The 5909-nt window shown below is 31.6% G+C and overlaps 1 non-coding gene across 1 annotated transcript; it reads left to right on the top strand.

The window, feature by feature from the left end:
* Positions 1-4921: 4921 nt before the first annotated feature.
* On the top strand, positions 4922-5127 carry LOC122269860 (small nucleolar RNA U3). Its single transcript, XR_006225442.2, has one exon. It is a non-coding gene; the product is annotated as a small nucleolar RNA U3 (small nucleolar RNA).
* Positions 5128-5909: the final 782 nt, after the last annotated feature.

Raw genomic sequence — 5909 nt, 5'->3', positions numbered from 1 at the left:
TATTAAAATAATTACGAATTATCTATAATTTTAATTGTAAAGATTTCTCTTCCTTTGCTCTTTAACGATTTTACCTAATTTAATGTTACTAAACAGAATCCTGTAAAATGTAAAAACAGTATCTCTATTTGGGGGGGAAAATGTGATGAATCTGCTTCTAGATTACTTACAAAGAAAGTTAGAAGTACACTCTAAAATTAAAACAACTAATTTGAAGAAAAGGGTGAATATCAATTTTAAAAAAATAATAGCTACCGTTTCTTCTATCAATGAAATTCTAAAAAATATAGACGTTTCTTAATTTCACAGTTATAAATTTATCATAAAAGGGATTATATCTTTCTCTCATAGATTAAGTTGTATGACGTATAATATGAAGCACTGCAGATTGGCGATACAGTCTCAAAATTGGGTGTCATTTGACAGCATTCAATAGTATTATTATATTAGTTTTTAGCACTTTTTTATTGATCAAATGTCATGAAAATCTAGTTTTAGGTTTAAAAAATCTTGAAAAATCTGAATATAAAAAAAAATATTTATACTTTATATCCAATTATTTTAAATCATGGACGAATTAATAAAGGAAAATTATTTAATTCATATTTTTTCATTATATTAAATACTTTTCTTAGGATTTAGGTCTTATAACCTTTTCTAAAAGAATTATTATAGTTTAACCATTTATTCAAAAGCTATGGGCAAAAGCGTGACTTTTTAAAATAACGTTAGAGTAAAAAAATTTTGAACCGTTGTAGCGGTTAAACTATAAAAACTAGCTTTTCAATAAAAATTAAAAAAAGACATAAAAAGTTTTTTTTTCTCGTTAAAGGAACAATAACTTTGTTTTGACGGATTTGGATACTTCACATCAGAAGTCCGCAATTCGTTAAATATAATCCCGAGAATTTGGGAGGAGGGGGGAAATTTGAGTCCCCTTAATGTTAATTTACTTCGTTACTATATTTTGTCATATATCTGTTACTTCTCATAAGAATTGTAAATTCAGTTTATCTTAAGATAATTATAAAGAAAGTATATTGTTCTCCAATTTAAATTTTATTATTTACCAATTTTGATAGATATCAATCAAAGAGTTACTGAGTAATGATATTTCGAAAAAGTACCGCATTCAATTTTACTTCCTCGAAAAGCAATTCCGCTTAAAAGTTTCTATTTTGTCATTTGATGTAATTTTTATGAATAAAGAAAATTTAAAAAAGATAATCTTATTATTAAAAATATCGCTGATAAAGATAATGAAGCAACGATTTAACCGCATTTTATGCTAAGTTGTAAATACGCTGTTAAAAAAAATAACATTATTTCCACGGCGTCATTTTGCTAAAAAAAAAAAAAGGGGTGGCATGTGAAACTAGATTATAAATTAGTTCAGAAAATCAGCCATCTATTTTTTTTTATTTTTATAGAACGACATTATTATAAAATTATGTTTTATATCCTTATTAAAAATGCTAAAAATAATAGAAATTGCAAGGGAATAACATAATTTTATAAATAGCATTATCTTGATTACACCCTCTGTTTATAACTCTCACTTCATACAAATTTTTTTTAAGAAAATAATTTCAATAAAACAATGTTTAATTTCTATGCGTTGATTTTTTTATATAACTCGAAACTAAGTAAAGAATTACAATCTTTTCTCCTTTGTTGTATACTACATGAAACTTTTTTTTCGGAAGAGGGGGGTGAGTGAATAACTTAAGAGCAATTCATTACTGCTCTTAAGTTATAACATGATGTCAGAAAGTTAATCATAAAAAAAAGAGCACACCTTAAACAGTAACGCCTACTTTCTCGTCCGTGCTTTATTCCGCTGTACGAACACTTTGCATATGGTAAAGATGATCGTAACTTTAACGGCGAACAGCACGAATAAAACTTAATTTTCGAATATATAAAGACGTAGACAACTGCTATAATCTTTAGAAAATTCGATGTCATATGACGTTACAGGCCAACTGCGTCGCAGGTGTCCGTGAAGAGGTTAGCTGTCATCTAATACATATTGTTTGCGTATAGGCGTTACTTAAAAAAAAAAAAAAACTTTCTCAATTTTATGAGTAGAAACGAAATATAGGTTAGTTTTAGTATTTTTTATTTTAAGTAATTTTTTTCACCAATAAATATCAAAAATTCGAGTTTCATATGTATTGCAACTTATTCTGCATTTATCTCGATGTTGCTCTTTTAAAAAGTGGGCGTAATTATCCTTATTCTGCAAGTTTTACTGCTTAGTACGAATTTATTAAAAGCTCAGCAGAAAACGGAGCAGTTTAGCATCCCTGAATTAGAGCGAATCCAATACTTGTTTTTCGGTTTTAGGGCAAGAAAAAATTAGTCAGATAAAATAAGTTTAAGTATTCGTAAAACACAATAAACAATTAAAAAGTAACAAAAATTGGTGTCCTAAAAATTAACAATTTAGTTGTTACGAACTGCAACCGTAACTCCTTATGCTGTCGAACTGCAACCGTAACTCCTTACGCTGAGCAGATATGTGTATGTATTCAGGAGTGGAAGTCGAACTTTATCATCATCACTGATCTTGTAGACATCATATTTCATTTCATCGTCATGATTTGTTAATTAGAACAATAAAATGTTCTATTGTTATTCAAATTGGCTGTCGTCATTAGATATTTATCATTAGGTATATTGAAGCCAACCCCGGACCCATATATATATAAAAGGTTGGTCGTACTGCCTATACATGTAGAACATAGCAAGGTAAGTGATACCTTTCAATGATTCATTTTTGGAAGTTCGTAGTGGGACCTTCATTTAAAGGGAACATAGTTATGAATGGAAACAAACCTGTCATAGGTTAAATATACCCTCATTCCTAGTAGTCTGGGTAAAGGTAACGCCTACTCGGAGGAGAATAGGCGTATATAAGAAAACAAATAAAATAAACATGTCACTAAGTTTAATAACATCACTAATATATGACGCTTATTTTATCTGTTTTCATGTAGAATTTGAATTCATGTGTAATTTAAACTCAATACGTTCATGTGGTTATAGCATGCGATTTTTTAAAAATACTTAGTACATACTGTCCTTGGTCTGAAAGTACACATTTTTACTAAGTCTTCATTCGTACTTATTCAGTCAAATGCCACGGATTCGTTGGAAGCATTTACTCTCCCTTTGCATACAGTGTTTAAACTTCTCAGTAAAATCTTAATCTTCGATTGCCAATCAATGTGATTTTTTATAAGCTTTAATACTAAGCCCTGTCAGACTGTGAATTTCAAGGATCAAGATTCGAGTAAGAAGAACGGTGAGTCAGAGATCACGAGTTCAAAAAACCACTGAAAGAGGGAGTTCGAACATGTAAAAATAGTTTAAAGACAAAATTCGCATAGTATTAATTTTGAGTCTGTAAGTTTTCTACCCTCATTATGCAAATGTTATTTTTTGATTAGATGATAAATATGCTTGTATATATATGATTGTTGTTGTAGTTCATTTACGTCGCACTAGAGCTGCACAATGGGCTATTGGCGACGGTCTGAGAAACATCCTTGAGGATGATCCGAAGAAATGCCATCACAATTTTGATCCTCTGCAGAGGGGATAGCACCCCTGCTTCGGTAGCCCGACGACCTGCACGCGAAGTCGAGCACTTTACGGTAGAACAGTTTAACGAGGATCAATACCGCACACCCTTGGTCCCTACGCAGACTAATCCAAGTGGTCACCCACCCGCACACTGACCACAGCCAGTGATGCTTGACTTCGGTGATCTGCTGGGAACCGTGTCTTAACGATCAGTCCACTGCGGGACTGTATATATATGAAAAATCAAAATTGAATTTAGTGATTTTCTTGGTTGTTCAGATTGAATTTAGTTACCTCATGTTATAGAGAGTAGAATATTCTCGAGGATTGTTTTCTTTTATGATGTTTAAGTTTAGTTGTAATTTTTCTTGCTTAATAAAAATTCTTGTTAGTTCAAAGATGACTTTTTCATTATGCTTGCTACGTATTTTCCACAATGCACTAAACTCTGCCAGCAATCCCATTAAAACCCTGCTTTCAGATGTGGTCAAGGATTAACAGTTTAAAGCAAAATGAAACGACCATTTATAGTAGCTATATTCAGGGGCAGAAAAAAAAATTACTATGGGCACATATTAGTCGATCAAGCAGTAGAATAACTAGTTAAAAGTGATTTGAAATGAGACTAAATTTGAATAATTTAAAAATTTGCGAGAAAAAATCTGTTTGCACGCAACAAGTTGATTTCCTCTATGCACTATACGTTGTGGAAAAAAACTTGCGGGGGGGGGGATCATACCCCAATTCCAACAAAATACACCGATAAATATTATCCGAAAACGCTTATTCAAGTAAAAACGTTGTCAGAAGATCCAGTAGAAAGTCAGATACTACATGAATTAGTGAATTCTGGCATCAGAGATCAGGAAAATTTCAATCTTCCTGTAAGGCTGGAAGGTGACGCACCTCACTCGCAGGCTAATTTTGCTACATTTTGACACAGGTTTAGTAGGAATAAGTTGTTATAATTCTATAACTTGGCAGAGGCACCTAACCAACTAATGACGTTGCTATAAAAATACATTTCAGAATAATCTTGTCAAAGGTGACGCAAATACTTTGTTGCAATTACTAAAATGTTAACAACTCTTTCACCGCAAACGTGGTTATGCTTTAATGGAAATGAAATTCTATTTACTAAGTTCACCAATTCACACAGAATCATCATAACCGTTTGATCTTAGAAGTTCCAACAAATTGTTAGAGCAGTAAGTGGGCGTTACTTTTTATCTTAAAGATTAATAACGTATAAAAATAAAATGAAAACTATGATTACCAACACTTTTTACAGAATAATTTATTGATATATTTGTTTAAACAGGAAATTGACAAGATCATACTTCATAGGATCATTTCTATAGTATGATTAGCGAGTTCACTCACCGAACTTCGCAGAAAACCCAACCACGATGATGTGGAATGGGGCTTTCTCCTGAGCGTGAAGCGGTTGCCCGATTCTTATTGAATGGAGTAACATTGATGATCGCACTGTTTGGCATTACGCCAAATGGATGGATAAAGCTCGTTCTGAGTGGTTATTATGAAACAAAAAAGGAGAATGCTGGTGCTATCTGCACTACACCAGTGTTTCCAATTTATATTTCAACAAGTGATCAATAAACCCGATTTTAATAAAGTATATAAAGACAATTGTTTACGTATTAACCAATAAAATACTGTTTTATTTTGTATATACATATTAACAGAAATATTTTTTTTTATCATTAATAATTTTAAATTAAATGTCCGACAGTTTAATTAATAGTCCTTGAAACGGTATCTACTCAAGTTAGTAGTTTTAATTTAGCTTTAGGGGTCATGCATAGTCGAAATATGAATAAAACAAGTCAAATTACGTTTTTTTTTCTTTTCAAAGTAAAATTTAAAAAAGAGTCGCTATGTGCATTGAAAATTTTTATTCAGAAAATATTTTTCTTTCTGGTGAGAAAGAGTTCCTTACTTGGAACATCTCCGTGAGGTACTTGGATTATAACTAAATCTGCCACGGATTTGCATCTTTAATTTTGTGATGCCTCACATGCTCTGCTCCTGAGTTTTTAATCTGTTACGCTTAGAGGTAGTGAAGGGCGAGAGTTACAAATGGTTCCAAACATTTGTAATAGATAAACTCACCTGTTAGCTTCGACACTTGCATGGTTATTGTTATTACTAACATAGCGATATTAACTACTGCCAGTTACTAGAAATATAAGCCGGAATAGATCATGTACAGTCCGCAAAAAAAAAAACGAATCACCCTGAATAACTTTCGTTCTAATGATCGGATTTTCACGAACTAAGTGTCAATCTCAATGGTT

The sequence above is a fragment of the Parasteatoda tepidariorum genome, chromosome 5 (genome assembly GCF_982258835.1).
Source record: "Parasteatoda tepidariorum strain Cologne lab strain chromosome 5, Ptep-v5.0, whole genome shotgun sequence".
In the NCBI taxonomy this organism is placed as follows: Eukaryota; Metazoa; Arthropoda; class Arachnida; order Araneae; family Theridiidae; genus Parasteatoda; species Parasteatoda tepidariorum.
This window is presented reverse-complemented; position numbering and strand designations above follow the sequence as displayed.